This window comes from Pinus tabuliformis, chromosome 7 (genome assembly GCF_031772625.1).
Source record: "Pinus tabuliformis cultivar Carrire ecotype Pingquan chromosome 7, CPIR1, whole genome shotgun sequence".
Taxonomy (NCBI): Eukaryota; Viridiplantae; Streptophyta; class Pinopsida; order Pinales; family Pinaceae; genus Pinus; species Pinus tabuliformis.
In genome coordinates, this window is record NC_142293.1 from 1,833,641,262 (window position 1) to 1,833,658,726 (window position 17,465).

Consider the following 17,465-nt stretch of genomic DNA (forward strand, 5'->3'; position numbering starts at 1 on the left):
TCCACCACTGTTTCTTGCCTAGGAGGCACACTCTCTTGAGCCTACTGCTCTCTGGATATTGGGGCCTCAGTTGTTTCTTCTTGCTGCTTTGGCTACTCTTTTTGTTGTTCTGTTGTAGGGGGTGGTTGTTCCTGCTCCATCTCCTTTTCTTTACCCTTGCTGGATGCCTGATGAGTAGTTTTAGCTGCTTGCTGGTGGGCTGTAGAGGATGAGGCAGCTGCTCCAAGTTGCCTTTGATAAGAAGAGGAAACCTGCCCACAAGTTTCCAAGTCAGCTTCTTTCTCAAGATTCTTTGCTTCTCTTTGTAGTATTTCCTCTCTAGGACTTGCTTCCTCTAAAGTGCCTTCTTTCCATCCTAATAGATTGGCATATTGCTCAATATGAGGCAATCTGATGTGATCATAGCTAGCCATTTTATATTTGACCCTTCTAAGACTAATGAAATGATTAGGGTCATAGGGTGACCAGAGGAAACTGGTTTGCAATCGGAGGCCCTCTAGGATCCTATCTGCTTCCTTCCATCCCTCCTCCCTTTTGTTGTAAAGAAATGGGCCTAGCTGGTTCCTGATTTTTAGTTGCACCTTCTTGTTTTTGCTGTGGAAATGGACCATGTCTGCATTTCCAAACTGCCTGAAATACTCTAAGGCAAAGAGTCTCATAGGGACATATCTTGGCAGCCTATATGGGTTTAACTCACAGCCATATATTCTGATTACTGTATGGTGTTGGTAAAAATACCAATCACCAATGCTGTAGGCCTTTGAGAGCTGGAGTATCCTTTGCATCTCATCTGTCAATCTTGGAGGAGGGGCACCCAATAACAAGGTCATAGCTGGATGGATAAATAGGTCTATGAATTCACAGTAGCTGTATGGTGAAAAGGAGATGTGATGAAAGACTGAAGACCAAAATACTACAGACCTTGGGTTTCCCTGAGCATCAAACTTCTTGAGAGTAATAGGGAAGCTATCAGGTTGATAAAACAGGAACAAGTGATAGATGTATGAAGTGTATCTAAACACCTTTTCCCTTTCTAGATTCATCAATTGTTCATGAATCTTATTGGCAATGTATGCATCATAATCATAGTGCACAGCAGGAGGCATTCCAGGGGAGAATATAGACAGCATGGCCATAATGGTTTCATCAACATCCTCACATGACCTGTAACCCAGGACATAACTGATCAAATCCACAAGCATTTTGCCCAACTCATTGAGATATTGATTTCCTATAGGAGGGGTTCTCACAGCTTCAGAGCTTGGTTGAACGAATAACTGATTAATCTTGATGATTTGGGCACTGGACAGCTTGCCCCCTTTCTTTAGCAAGTCCATCATGGAGAGAGGAGTTAGTGGCTTTGCAGTATGAAAGTGTAGCATCTCATTTATGGCCTCAGGGGTGATATGGAACAAAACTGAACCTGAGGGACTGAGAACAGCTCTTTGACATGGATCATAGTTGGCACAGCATCGATGGATCAAGTCTGGGAGGACATTGACTTGAGGAAGATTGAAAATGGGCAAATTGGAGTCCCAAATCCCTAGAATATCAGCTCCACTGAGGTGCTTGGCCTTCAGCTCATTGAGTACATGAATGTTAAATTTGGTATTCATTGAGAATGATTCTGTCATCTGGTAGTCTCTATCACCCAGGGCCTTCCATTCTAGCTCTCTGTGTGGGGCATTCAAGGGTGGAATGTTTAGTGCTACTGGTGTTTCCATGGTTAATTAGTACTCTGAATTGTACTAGAACTTGTTTTACTGGGCAGAGCAACACAGAGCGGTATTTTTGCAAAAGTAAGGCAATTTGCAGGGGAAACAGGGTAAATTGTGGTGAGAACAATTGAAATGCTCCCAAGAAAGTCGAATGAGCAAATGCTGGGACTAACAAAGCTGTTTTCCCGGTGAATTAGTGCAGCAAAGGTTTTAAGTTCACGAATGCGCAAACTGACTGTAAATTTATGGAAACTTGGCTCAATGCGGACTTCTGTAGGTGAATTTCAACCTTATAACTGAAGATAAATGCTGGTCCCAGAGGATTTACTGGAGGTTACAGTGTTTTTCACTCTTTTTAAGCTTGCTTTGGTAAATTATGCACAAAACCAGGTGCGGAGGGGAAATTTTGGAGAAATACCTGGTGAATTCTGGCAACGGTGACAAATGCAGGCAGATTGAGGGCGCCCACGGTCCTTAAGTCGAATTCTGCAGGTTGGCGGCGAAATGGTCGTAATTTGCATGCAGAGAGCAGAAACAGCTCTTTTGGCAAAAGTGACAAAAAACGCGAATTTTGGTGAAAATATGGACATTTTGGGCTATTGGCGCTTTTTTTGGATGACGTTAGGATGATGTCATCGGGTGGGGTCGGGTACAGAAGGGTGACGTGGTGGCCTATGAGTGGTCCACGAGGACTGGTGAGGTGGCGGATAGGTCGGAGAGATGGCGGGCCGGGCGCTGACGCGACGCTGAGTTGGCATGACGTGGGCAGGCAGTATACGGAGGGCGGTAAGCGGTTCCATCGGACCGCTTATGGTACGGTGGCTGTATTGGTAGGCGGCCTCTCGATACGATTTGGGAGCGACGCGTGGCACTGACCTGACGTCACCCTCTGACACTTTTCGGGTGGTAACGTCTGGACATCGGGGGCCGCCCGATATTGATATGGGTCGTCGGATGGGAAAGCCCAGATCCGACGGTCGACGGGTTATAAATATGAAAGGACGATACGGTAGCGGGGCGGGGAATAAACAATTGTATTTCTTGAAATGTGCTCCCGGGCGGGACTTTGGAAACCAAAGAAATATGGGTTTTTTCAATGTTTTTTGTATTCAAATGCGCATTACAACAAAACTTTGGATAAGGGATGAAAGTGGGTTTATTGGTGTTTTTTGCAAATAGCGCGGGTTAGAGAAAATGTGGGTTTTTACAAGGTTTTTCGCAAATAAAGTGGGTAAAGCATTTCAAAGTGGTTGTAAGGGGAAAAAGGGTAGGGATTAGGCTATTAAACTGACCAGGGGTCAATTTAATCCCTGATTTCACACAACCACATGCAACCAGACTTTATCTCTGCATGGTTTTCCAATATTTGAGCATATGGCTATAATTCCAAAGGGGAGGGAATATACATATTTTTTGGGGTTTTATACACCATGGTGTTATAGTAATAGGGAGGGGGAAACATAGGGAGTTAAGTATAGATAGAGTTAGTAGTTAGTTTTGGAGGGGAATGTGAAAGGGAAGTGATAGATACTAAGTTTTTAGGAAACAAACTTAGTTAGGGAGTAGATCAAAATGAAAAGAATTTTACACAGGAAATGTGGCTCTTTCATGCAACAAGAATCAATCAATGAATTTGTTTTCTCTCATGAACAAAGGTGGTATTGGAATATTAGCAAGGAATGTGATGGGGGATGATTGGGAAGTTAGACATGCATCATTTTGCTGCTAAAAAACTGCTGAATAAGAAGATCTGTACTGACACCATGTTTTTCCTTTGCTTAGGCCAGTGAAATGTCATAAATCATGCTTCTGCAACCCCATCTACCTACCCATTCTATTGCCTAGCATTTTTTGTTACTTCAAGGAGGGTGCACTTAGACTTGCAAACCCTCATGTGCCTTTTTCTTTCCCTTTGGCTTTTTCTTTTGATTTTCTATCTAAGGCTAGCCTTATCACTTCCAAGGCCCCAGATTAAACAGTTGGGAACCTTCATTCTCTACCTAACTACTTTATCTGCCAAGATTAAACAGTTTGGACAGATTTCTTTCTCTAGTCTATAACAAACAATTGAAACATGGCATGACCCAGCTTAGACTGTTGGATCACCCATTCAGAAGTAGGACAGCATCAACCAACTGTAGATATGTGTCACCCACAAGAATATGAGATCTTTGCATCACCAAAGCAGATCATATTGGCACTTCCCCTGCCAATCATGAAAAATGAAACCTATTGGTATAGGTAGCTAACAGGTGGGGGGGAAGACAAGGTCCATGGATGAAGCAATGGATCGGATCTCGAGGCACTCAAAGTTGTTGACCTTTAATCATAAGAAAAAAAAGAAGATATGTCATCATGTTCTTTAATACTTTTTTTCAAACTTACGATAAGGGGAAATGCAAGATATAAATTACTTTATCCCTACGCACATTCAGATTTCCAGACTTAGGATAAGGGATATGTAATGAAATTTTTGAAATAAATTATCCATAGCATGCACATTTTCCTCTTTTGTTATATCCTCAAACTTAGGAGAAAATTTAGATAGGCAAATACTTACCAAATCACCTAATCTACCTACCCTTAGCTAGATTAGCATTTTTATTTTTGTCTCTAGGGTGCACTTAGACTAGCAAACCCATTTTTATTTTCTTTTATGCAGAATGAAAAACTATCTAACCTGTCCCTTATTTCTCCTATTGACCCAGATTAAACAGTTGGATGAATGTCATTTTCTACCTAACTAATGATTTACCCAGATAAAATTGTTGGATAAACCTTTATTCTCTATCTAATTCACAGAAATTTAAAGAATTTTAATCATGATTAAACTAAAACTAGTAATTGTGGCATTTTGAACAAACTGCACACAACTTTTATTTTACAGAAATGAAGCAAAAACTATGTATGAATAGTGGCATTTAGACTTGCAACACTTTTAGAATTATTCTTTTTTTATTTTCTTTGTTTTGGGGGGTTCAATTTTTCTTCTTTTTCAATATTTTTGTTTTTCTCTTCATTTTTCTTCTTTATACCCTCTTTTCATTTTTTATTCTATTTTTTCTTTTATTTAGAAATCATTGGCAGATTGTCAAGTATTTACAAAATAGGATTCCTGAGATATAACACTCAATTACCTTGAGATCCTATAAATTATAGGACCCTAACAAAATCCTCCCACCCCACCTATTCTGAACATCTGCACATATTTGGACTACAACTCTAATGGTTGTCACGAGGTCTTGTCTTCTCAACCTCCATCCTCTGGTTCCTTTGATCCTCCGGATTTTACTATGTTGTGTTCACCCGTTCCAGACTCCACCTCTATTGTTCATGAGGATCAAGTTGTCGACGGAGTTGGTGTTGAGTATCAACTTGTGTTGTCATTTTTTATGAGTATGTGTGGGAATCTGAAGAAGAATTTGCGATGAAGGATCACCTCCTTCTGTCCACACCTAATCTGCTTTTTCTTGCCATCTTTTGTGATTCTTCCATTTCTAATTTATCTTGTGAAAATTCATTCCCAAATGTTTCTACTTCCGATCATTCACAAAACACACATGATGTCAGTTTGTCATTTGATTGCGGAGAGGACACATCTTTCTTTCCGAATCCACCCAATCTGTCCTCTTTTCTTTCTGGAAATTCAGAGGGTGAATTTTTTTTGTTTCTCATCAACCCCTGTATATGATTTGTCAGATCATGAAGATGTTGATTTACATCTCAAATTTTATGATTGTGGTCATCATGATCTCTTCACTCACTCATTCGATCATGATTTTGATTCATTTGCTATTGATCTTTCTAAGCCACTGGTCTTTGATGATCTACCCACTGATGAAGTGGAAACCCATCAAGCTATCGAGGCACTTCAGCCTGAGCTGATGGTTATGTCAGGTTCTCGCTATCTTGAGGTCAATTCCACTCCCAGTCAAAAATCTATCAAAACACCTAAGGCTCCTCATCACTCTCCTATTTGCATTGAAGATTAGCCTAATCCACAGATGTCACATCCTCCATGAGAATCACAAGATCTTATTGCTCATGCACTTGAGGAGTCATATGTATAAAGTCATGTTGCTAAGCAAAAGTTTTCTTATTTCTTCACGTTTTCTCGTTTTTCAATATCAAAAGAGTGTGCATGTTCATCATCTGTGGATAGTGTGATGTGTCGCCATGGTACGTTTGCAGAGTGTTTGTCTTGTGCTTTTACTCTTTTCTTTTTTGTGGACGCATTTAATCTTCAAGTGTGTTAGGTTTCATTTTTTTATCTTTCTTGTATCCTCGTTCACCTAAATATCTTTCTTGTCAACCATGCTTTCACCAACATGGGCCAACCAATACATCGATGGCTGCATTGGAAGTATCACTTTATGTGAGTAGGCATTGTTTAGCTTAGGAGTAGGAGTAGTGTTTTCTTTCTTGTTTGCTTTTATTTCTTTTTTTCTTTAATTTCATGTTTGGATTTTCTTACTCGCTTTGCTTTATTTACTTATGTATTTTTATTGCTTGTTTGTTTGCTTGTTACACACCCATAGGATTAGTTTCACATAAAAACATGTTTGGCTCTTGAGACAAGCAGGGTGAAGTACAAGAGGACTTGTACAAATATCAAAATTTGGTTATCTATTATCCCCTGTTTTTATGAAGAGCTTGCGTTGTTCAATCAGTGATACCCTGATGGAAAACACCTTTTGTTTAGAGTGAGTCTTGGTGAAAGCACAACGCTTGCACTTTTAACTAGTACCACCTACTCTAATCAGTTTTTCTATATTCAATTAACCCTTGTCAACCTAGTCAAGTAGAGTAAGGTGAGGGGGAAAACCTTAAATAGTATGTCAAAGATATATATAACATACTTTTCTGAAGGGATAACCTCTTCTGCTCTCATTAAGTCGGGATTCCTCTTCCACCTCATGAAATAAATAGGTGCCTATGCACAATTCTCTAAAAAGTGAAAATACATAAATAAATAAAATAAAAAAATAATTTGAAAGAAGAGAAAGGCTTCATGTGTAGAGAGGTGAAGCAAGTAACTCCACTGGGGTACTCCAGTAAGGCGTTCCTTTTGCAAATGCAACCAGACTTTGTCGCCCACTTGAAACTTGTGTGGCACCCGATGTTGATCATGTCGCTGCTTGTACTTGACATTTGATTTCTCCATAATGTCATGGAGCTGCTGGCGAATGGGCCCCATACTTGGTCCTACTGGAGCTTCCTGCCTTAGGGGCATTGGCCCGCCCCCTGTAATATAGTTTGTGAAGGTAGGGCAATGATCCTTATCATGCCCCTGGATCTTACACTTGAGGCACCAGACTTCTTCGTGTACCTCTGTCCCGGCCCCTTTTTCTTTTTTCAAGCTCTATAATTCTAAACAGAGGTTTTGCAACTACGAGTGAATTTGTTGGACTCCCAAAGACACATCCTGGATAGATGCCTCATGCAATCTCATTGTGATTTCCAGAGGTTCCGCCTGAGTTCCTATCTTTTGCTGCGATAAAGGAATCCTTAGGTGGGGCAAGAGCACGACTATAAACCAATCGTGGTGCTGAATATTTGTGAGATTCATATTAGCTTCGTGGATCCTGCACTTTAGCCTTTGATCTATCTCCCATGGAGTTTCGCTGAGCCTCATCATGATTTCCTTAATCCAATTACTGATTGCGCAGCAGACTTAGGCTTACCAAATTCTTTGTTTAAAGCATTCAAAGTATCTGCTAATGATGCCAACGGATTATCAGTGTAGTATTCAATGTACCATGTCAACACGCATTCCTGAAGAGCAGTAACCAACTACGCATTTTTTATATTATCATTCGTAATTTGTTGTGTTGTCCAGACAGCCTTTGCAACAAACCAAAATTGATCCAGATCCTCACTTCCCAAGCCCTTGAAAACTGGCAACTTCATTGTATTCGACATGTTGACTGGCGACGGTGGTGGTGGCAGTGTGGGCAAAGGTGTATGTTGTGGAGGTGAAGATGGAGGTGGTGTAGATGGATGAGGTATTCGCAAAAAACCTTGCCTTATCAACTAGACAGAGCTCTACGGTGAAGCTTGTCCTACTCCCTCGTCATCACTCAAAGGAGGTTCAATCAACGGGCTATATTCAGGGCCTGTTCTTCCCCTATCCCTAAAGAGCTTCCCACTTCGCGTGGCTCCAAACATCAAGGCAGTGGCATAACCCGCTTTTTACACAACAACATCTTAATCCAAGTATTCAAATATCTTAGATGCTTACCTCACGGTCCCTTGAAGAAGCGTCGCTCTACTTCATTATAACTGTAAAAGGTGTCGACCGCGAACTCTGCAACAAATCTTCCTCAATGCATGCGATCTTATCTTCAAACAATTCCATCCTTCGCACTAATTTTGGAGTCCACACTATTGGACTGTCAAGTTTCCACCTTCCTTGGTCGTCTCCCAATTTAGCTATCCACTCGTATAGTTCGATTGGGAAGGTGCAAAGTAAAATTTTGTGTATTTCTATGTACAAATATCTGTCCAACCGCTTTTCTTTTGTCAGGAGCGGATTCATGTTTTCATGCGTCGTGAATTCTTGGATCTTTCTATCCAACCACTTCCCAATTTCCTTCTTGGTTTCATTCCAATGATGTGACATCACACATCTCTTTATGCAGATCTCGATCCCAACAACGAAACCATTTGTTGGCTTAGGGGGTCCTGACCCAGGTTCAAAGTTAATTGCACCAAACAAATCCCTACACTACTGGCCCTTTTGGCATCAATTCATGGTGTGCAGACTGAAGTCTCACCCAAAGCAGTATGGGGGGATGTTGGAACCAAATTTCTGCACCCAGAGATAAGTGTGATGTCCTCCTGTGACCTAGATCTGCCTTCGCATAGACCTCTAAACCCTTGAGGCTTAGCATTATAACTCCCTTCAATTGGCCTCTACACCTCCACGAAGGTCTATGACTAGATTTTTTGGACCCTGAACAGGCGAATTAGCTATTTACATGCACCATATATTACTCTTAGACTAGTATTTACTCATATCTACCTAAGTGTTCGATAACTTTAACAAAAAGTGTATGATCTTCATGTAATTACTCAACATTAATTGCATTCAAATAATAAGACGAATCAATTAAATCCACACATCAATACATCATTATTTTATAAAGACGTCATTCCATCACAACATATATCACAATCACACATAACAGAAGTAAATAGCTAAAACACAGAAATTTCTACAACAATATTCTTTATTGATCTTCAATACGTTTACAGACTTAATACTTCCCTACACACTCAGTAGTAGGGGTCTGCGCACTTAGCTGTGGAAACTACTCTAAGCCTCTGCGCACTCAGTTGCAGAGCCTTTCCCTCCTCTAAGAATTATATCTCTACGCTAGACTTCTTTGCTCGTACCCATAGACAAACTTACTTCACTTCCTTAGACTCTCTAAGACACACCTATTTATACAATCCCATGCTCTCCGGACCATGGGTAGATCTTAAAAATTGACTCAAGCTGACATAAAGGAGGGTAAAAACCCTTTTTGACTCTTAACTAGCTACGAGCTCTGTGACCATAATTTCTGGAGACTTTTCATCTTGTTACTTCTATTAGCGCTTGAAATTTCACCTCAGGCTGAAAAAGATAAACTCCAAGGCAACATCAAACCACTTAGCCTCGTAGCTAGCCCTACGGGGCAGGAGAGGGCTCTCTCCGGTCTATCTCGGTAAAGATCTTCAACAGGCGAGATAACCAACAAGGAAACACTGATTTTAGGCTAGTAAACTGATAAAAAGGTTTGAATTGGGAAGTTTTAGGATTTTTGGTGGAAAATCGGGGAAAGGCAATTTTGGGTGCGGGGATTGGACACAGTTTTTGCAGGGGGTTCTTTGGGGCAAGGTAGGAGACTGTATTAATGCCTTTGAATTAAGTGAATGGATAGGAATGACCGGTGAGGGGCTAAAGAGAGCAAGAAACCTTCAAGAGTTCTCTTTAGACAGATGAAAACATAAATATTAAGCAAACTTAAAAGCAGAGCATGGAAATCATGAATTCTACTTTAACACTTCATTTGCCTAATTTGCAGAAGGAAAAGTAAGGAGATGATTCACATAACAAACTTACAAGTACAAAGAGAAACACACCATCAATACATGTAACCACAGGAATCCCAAAAAGGACTGCAAAACCCTGGTCTTTCTTCCTTTGCCAAAATTGCAGAGATACAATGAGTAATACAATAGAGCTTTCTCCCTCAAGAGTCCAACCATGAAAATGACCAAGAAAGTACATAATATAGGCAATCTAACATCTTTCCTTGCCTCTAGGGGTCGAGCTCACTATCCTAGGAGCTGTTTCAACCAATTCTAAACTGAGCACTAAAAACTAGGCAGTCAAAACAACTTGCCTCTATAAACTAGGAAACCAATTCATTCATTAAATTTTTGCCTATCACATGAATGAATCTTCTATAAGAGATAAATAAGTATCAAAATATCATAAAGTTACATCATTTACAACAAGGAGGATCAAAATTCACTCAAAAAAGTCAAATCCAGTCAAAACTGCGTTTTGCTGAGCTGTAGGTGGATTTCTGTGAAAAACTGCCCAACAGGTCGCGCCCTAATCCTGAACAGGTCGCGCTACTTTGGAGCTGCTTTTGAGGCACTTCCAGGTGTCCAAATGAGGCAAAAGTGGGCTTGTTGGAAAGGTCTGGATGTCTAATTTCCAACCGAATTAGAATTTCTGAATTTGGTGGCCATTTGCCACTCCACAATTGCAATCTCCCAAGACTGCTTCCTGTGTGTCAAAAAGGTGGCAGAAAGTCATTTTTTGCTTGTTTTTTGACCTTCTGGAGACTCAAAACTTGATGAAATCTCTTGGTAATTGTTGAGCAGGTGTATCTTTGCACGACAAATCCAAAAATGCTGAGTTTTCCCGAAATGGAGTTGCCCATCGAATAGGTCGCGTGCGGCGCGCGACCTGTTGGGGAGGAAAACCTGTTTTTTGCCCAAGAATTCACAAGTGACCAAAAATGCTCAAATTTTTTTGAAATTTGTGCTGAAGTTAAGTCATTTAGTATCATGCTCCTTCAAGGAATCCTCAGCCAAGATGTGGAGGGGATCGGGCCTTTTCCGTCGTTTTAGTGCCTTGGCCAACCGCCCTTGGATCACCTTCATTTTTGCCTTGCATACGTGCATTCGGGCCCAATAGTGGTTTTTCATGTTTCGGAGCAGGTCCTTATCTTTGTTGGCCTTGGCCAACAGCCTCTCCAAATGAGCATTGACCCGGAGGAGCATAGCCTCTCGCTCAACGGGTACCAAGTCACCGGGTCTCTTGCACGCCAAGTTGCGGTCTTCATGGATCCTCCGCAACTCATCAAGAGTGTGCTCCTCTTCAAGTTTCTTGTTGCGCTGCTCCAAGTAGGTGATTGTCCAATTTTCCCTTTCCAATCTTTGCTGTAATGAATCATTTTCAGCTCTTAGGTGCTGAATGATCTCCTTTGACTCTAGGCTAGGAGAACTGGTATCAAGGTCAACAACCTCTATGCTTGGAACACCTGATGGCCCCTCATCAATCTTGGGCTGCTTGCCTCTCTCTGGTACCTGTGCTGCTGTCGAAGACGAGGCCCCTTCCACCTGGTGTGGAGATAAGACTCGTGGTGCTGATGAAGAAGGCGAGACCCCTTCCACCTGGTGTGGAGATAATACTCGCCTAGCTGATGCAAATAAGGCCATGTGGCCTCTTTGATATGTGTCCAATGGAGGGGAGCTGACATGTCTGGTCTCAGGAATATCATGCTGCTGTGAAGGCCCTCCCTCCTCATGAACAACCTTAGGGGGTAATGATGTTGATGCTGTGAAAAAATCTCGAGAGATAAAATCCTCCCATGGGATACCCTGCTGAGCCAACTGATGTACGACCACAAGCTGGATCAAACCATAATGATAGATTCTCCTGTGTTGCTGTGCTGGGCTCCTTCTCTGCACCAAGGGCACCATCTTCTCAATATTCCGGCACATGAAAAATGGTATGTTCATCATCCGTACCCGTGTGAAATGCATCAACAAGCGAATATGGTATGAATACAAATATGCAAACCTGCTCTCACAGGTGAAATAGCGCATGATGAGCCTCATCAAGGGAGCATACTCATCCCTCAAAAATCTGAAGGGAAACATACCAGTTATGTACCTCATGTAGGTAGGTTTAATGTAGGGCTCATATTGAAATCTGTCCAACAGTTTGCGCTTGTTCCACTCTTCTCCCACATTGGGTATCCCTGTTGCTTGAGCAATAATTTCAGATGACAATATAAAATACACCCCTGCAAGATTTACATGCCCATCATGCAGATGCAAAACAAACAAGCGGGCCAATTCCCTATGGTGCTGAATTTGAGAAATCCTCTCGCAAAATTCATAACATGAGAGGTAGCGGAAACATGTGACTGCAAATGGAAAAGCCTGCAAATAGGTCAAAGAGGTGGGCTCCTCTCTCAAATGGTGACCACTCTTACCACCCCTGTGAGGCCTCCTTTGTATCTCAACTTCTGGTGTTGACTCATGGTCATCACTTTGCTCATAGTCGGTTTCGGTTTCTGACATGGTTTCAAGAGCAAAGTGGCTGAAATGTCTTGCTGCTTCTGCTCAAATGACCTGCTGTTTTACCCTGTTTGAAATGTTGCTTCAAGGGGACAAATAACACAAGGGAGATGTTAGGGAAGGGAGACTTCTAAAGGGAATTAGGGAAAATACATGAATAGGGAATTAAGGGAAGGAATCATGACATATACAACATCATACCATTATCATTTGCAAAGATTTTATGGGAAGTAGGGTTTAAGGTTATATTATTGGAGTTTAGGGATATGGGTAGGGTGTTGGGCTTTTGATATTTTTTGGTAGGGAGAATAGGTAAAAATGATAAGGGAGATGGTTGGGATGTGGGGAAAAAATGGGAGTGAAAGGGATGACCTTGAGAGCAGCAAAACAAAACCCTATCTCTACTTGCATTTTGACATTTTTAAAGCAAATATACATGAACCTCTCATTTCAACTTGATGGCATTAAAACACATTTCCCATGTTCATTTTTCTTTATCAAGCAAAATACTTTGATGATCAGAGGCCTACCTGCAATCTTGAAGAATTTTGTGGTCGTTTGGGAGTTTACAGGCGATTTTTTGTGGATGAATTCCCAACAGGTCGCGCGCAGGTCTTGACAGGTCGCGCGCACCCAACAGGTCACGCCAGTGTATTTTCTCAACTGGTAAGACCCCCCTGACAGGTCGCGCCAGCCCAACAGGTCGCGCACAAGTATTGACAGGTCGCGCGCGGGCTCTGTCCACAATTTCACTCAATTTCTCTCCAAATCGCTCTTCACTGTTGCTTAGAGGCAATTGATGATCAAATGGAGGGAGAGAGGGGCTTTATAGGCTTGATTTAAATTAATTTCCCCTCAAACCCTCTTTCTAATGTTTTTAACTTGACACTTTTTCAAAATTTAAATGCTGCTGACTTTATGGTTTCCTTTTGTCCTGAAATTGGTTGAACTGATACTTTCTCTTGAAAATTTTTGCAGGGATAGCTTCTGAGGAATCTTGGCAAAGGGGACCAGGGCTGCATGCTGACTTTTGAAGAATTTTGAATTTTTACAACTTTTTACAAAAGTGAAAAAAAATGACCTTGTCTTTAAAAACAGGGTTTTTAAATCCAAGGTAAAATTTAGTTGTACAAGATGAAATCTTTTTGAAGAAGAACTTTGATAGTCATCCCTCTGGCCTGCTGGGCATTTATTGACTTTTAAAGACATGACCTCAAAGACAAATTGGACCTAAACCCTAGAAACCCTAGACCTAGGACTTTTGACCTCAAGACAAGACAAGTAACCTTGAAAGAGTTTATTGACTGAAACAACTTGATCCAACAGTGCCAAGAGGGGAATAAAGACACCAACTCCTCCATCAGGGTTATGGCATGCCTAATGGAATGCAATGAGATGACACTGATGAGACACCTACTTATGCAAATGCAAAGAGCTTTGATCACTGATGGAGGGCTACTAGACCGACTCTAACAATTTCAAAACTTGGTATTTTGCCCCAAAACTTACCCCAGGGGACCCCAAGCATACACCACATGTACTATTCAAATGATTATACAATTGATATTACACTGCCCTTGAACTCCAATCTCAATTGGATAACTCTCGTATTTGACATGCATGAGTTATTTATGAGTGAATCATCAGTTAACTAGTTGAACACATGAAGAAACACCCCATTATTTGACCTCCTACTAGTTCCTCCATCAGTTGGAACTAGTTTAACTAACTTTTAACTCAGTTAAACTGAATTAATAAATTACAACTCAAAATAAACTCAACCAGGGCCCTATAAAGTAGGAAATACTCTACATGACTCAAACTCGACCCTCAACTCGAATTAATTGATCCAACTAAGTCAAATTAACTTAGTTAAATTGTACAAGTTTTCTTGTAATGTGGGATTGCAATTTTCCTCCTAATTTAATCCAAGGGAAAATTAAATCAGGATTTTCTTGTTGCATTTTCAAAAGTAATTTGTATGGGTTTGTGATTTCTCTCATTATGTACAATGAAGCTCATAGTGAATTTCAAAGAATTCTTCATAGTCATGAAGATCTCTCTTAGGCTAACAAAAATTTATTGTCGGTACTTTCTTAAAAAAATATTGAATTGGAGTTGGCTATGCACATTCTTCTATTTGTTTCTAGAAAAAATAGAAAAAAATAATGAAAAAGAAAGATTAAACAAAATGGCATTCTTCATGTCCTTTCTCAAGCATTTTTTTTTAATTGTCCTCACCTAGGACATTCCAAAGCTTTACAAAAAAGGCTCTATATATGAAATTTATCTTTCTTCACTACATCAAATCTAGTACATCAAGAAAAAATAAATGCACTTATCCACTCTAAGAATGGATATACTTTCCATGTTGGAGATATGATTTTAATATCTATAAATAGAATAAATAGTATGATCAAAGTTAATAAAGAGTAAGATTTGATTAGAGATAAGAAATATTTTAGACAAGAGCATCTCTAGCTCCCACTACTAATTCATAAAAAGGTGGGTTATAATATTCTGAAATGCCCCCATTCCTATTTTCTGTTATCATTAATTTATCATAATTCTTGCTTTGGATAAACCATTAGCTTCCATATTTCTCTCCTTGTACAGATGCTGAAGAAATAGATGGTTGAAAAACACTCTCGAACCTTTGATGTTTTCCAAGACATAATTTAGAATCACATTTTGACATATTTCTTCATTTTTAACCCATCTAATGACAAGCTGAGAATCCTTGTACACCTATAAATTATTAATTACTTTTTCATTTTCAAACAACAATACTAGTTTTAGGGTCATCAATTTTGCATAATTAATTGACCCCTCCCCAATCATATATTGAATTTAATTCCAAAATGATTATCTATAAAGAATATAATCCCTCCCCCTCCATATATAACACAATCTCATTATGATTCCCCATCAAAAAAACTCTAGGGAAATATCTTCTCATTTTTTTCTTGAACCACTACCCTCACCAATTTTTCTTCCTTATCCTATGAGAAATAACTCAAAATTTTAAGCCCATTGGTATTATATTTCATTAAAGGAATGTATTTTTCTTCAAAAAAATAAATTTTCCTAGCCAACCATATCCCCTAGGCCACTATTAATCCTAATAGTACCTTCAATTCTAGCCACACCTATTTTGAATAGTCAAAACCCATGAACAAATGATAATTTGTATCCTCACTAAGTTTGAAAAGAGCACGTTTTTCAAGACCCTTTAATTCCTCTTTTGTAATCTATTCGAAGTTAATATTTTGTTCATTAATAAACACCACATAAACAAATTTTCTTTTGAGGTAAATTTCAACTTTGAAAGATAATGTCACTAACATTGATGATCTCTTATTTCTTCTCCTGTACTTAAAAACATAAATCTAATCCCAAGTGTGTAAAATCCTAAAGAAGAAATGACCAGGTTAGCTCATCATGATGTCCCTATATACAAACATGACTCCTTTATAAACATGATAAAAAACCTTTCATAATTATGCTTTATTTCCTATGAATCCTATCTTGTCTATTGTAATCCGTCCCTATGTCCATATCGAAGTTGTAAGTCGATATACAATGTAGGAAAGCATGAAAAAACCTCCATCCTATAGTGATTGAATAAATTGTGGTGGTATTAAGTGGTATCTTCTAATCCCAACCTATGTGTCCTCCCAAATTATAACTAGAGCTTCTTCATCCACCTTACAAGATATTTGAATCCCCTCAACAACACAAATCAAAGGAAAATCCTTCACACCACTGAAGTATTATGGTAATATTTATCAACCCTCCTTATCCAATATTCAACTAGGATTTTTTTCTATGTTGTTCATGGTCCCTAGAGATCGTTTACCTCTACATCCACAAAATATTTGTACCAAGAAGATCCACCCCAAAAATGCCAAGAGAATTAAACATGTGGCCTCTCAATTGAAAATGTCATTTAATTACAGGGACTTGACTAATTGAGCTAACCCTCGAGGCTAATATTTGATTAAGTTTGGAAAAATATATTTCTAAATCACCACTTGACACCATAACCCTTTAATTAGAAAAAGATTCCAAATTCTCTTAGCTACCAACTATTTTGAGAAAATTAAATGTTCTTAAGGTCCAATTCTCCCAACAACTTTGGTACAATAAATTTCTTCCACTTTACCCATGGAATCACCTTATATTTTGCTAAACATCCCCACAAAAACCTTAAACTTATCCTTCTAATATTTTCAATAATCCCTTTTGAAAGTAATGACATAGTCATCTAGTAGAAAGGAATTTCCTCAAGATTGGATTTAACTAGAATAATCCTTCATCCCTACGACAACCACTTGTAACTCCAACATGCTAGCTATTTTCTAGTTTAGTTATAAACCAATTCCAACCTTGTTTTAAGTAGGTATTTATTTTTATATATAACCCTATATAGTTATCCCATCTTCAAAATCCACCCTCAAAAAATAATAAAAAGAGATAGATCAAAAACTTGTTCTTCCTCCTCCAACCTCCTTGAAAATGAAATTGAATATTTGTCTATGTTAACAATCATCCTTGTTGCATCATAATACAAATCTATAATTTCACACAAATATGTTGGGTAATATTTATTTCCATCAAAATATATATATATCATCTACAAATAAAAAAATTGTAAGTTATAAATTCAATCCCATATGAACTCCTTTGAAGGTCTTTGATCTCTTTGCCTCCATCAACAATATGTTAATCCTGTTAGAGTCGGTCTAGTAGCCCTCCATCAGCGATCAAAGCTCTTTGCATTTGCATAAGTAGGTGTCTCATCAGTGTCATCTCATTGCATTCCATTAGGCATGCCATAACCCTGATGGAGGAGCTGGTGTCTTTATTCCCCTCTTAGCATTGTTGGATCGAGTTGTTTCAGTGAATAAACTCTTTCAAGGCTACTTGTCTTGTCTTGAGGTCAAAAGTCCTAGGTCTAGGCTTTCTAGGGTTTAGGTCCAATTTGTCTTTGAGGTCATCTCTTTAAAAGTCAATAAATGCCCAGCAGGCCAGAGGGATGACTATCAAAGTTTTTCTTCAAAAATATTTCATCTTGTACAGCTAAATTTTACCTTGGATTTAAAATCCCTGTTTTTAAAGACAATGTCATTTTTTTTCATTTTTGTAAAAGGTTGT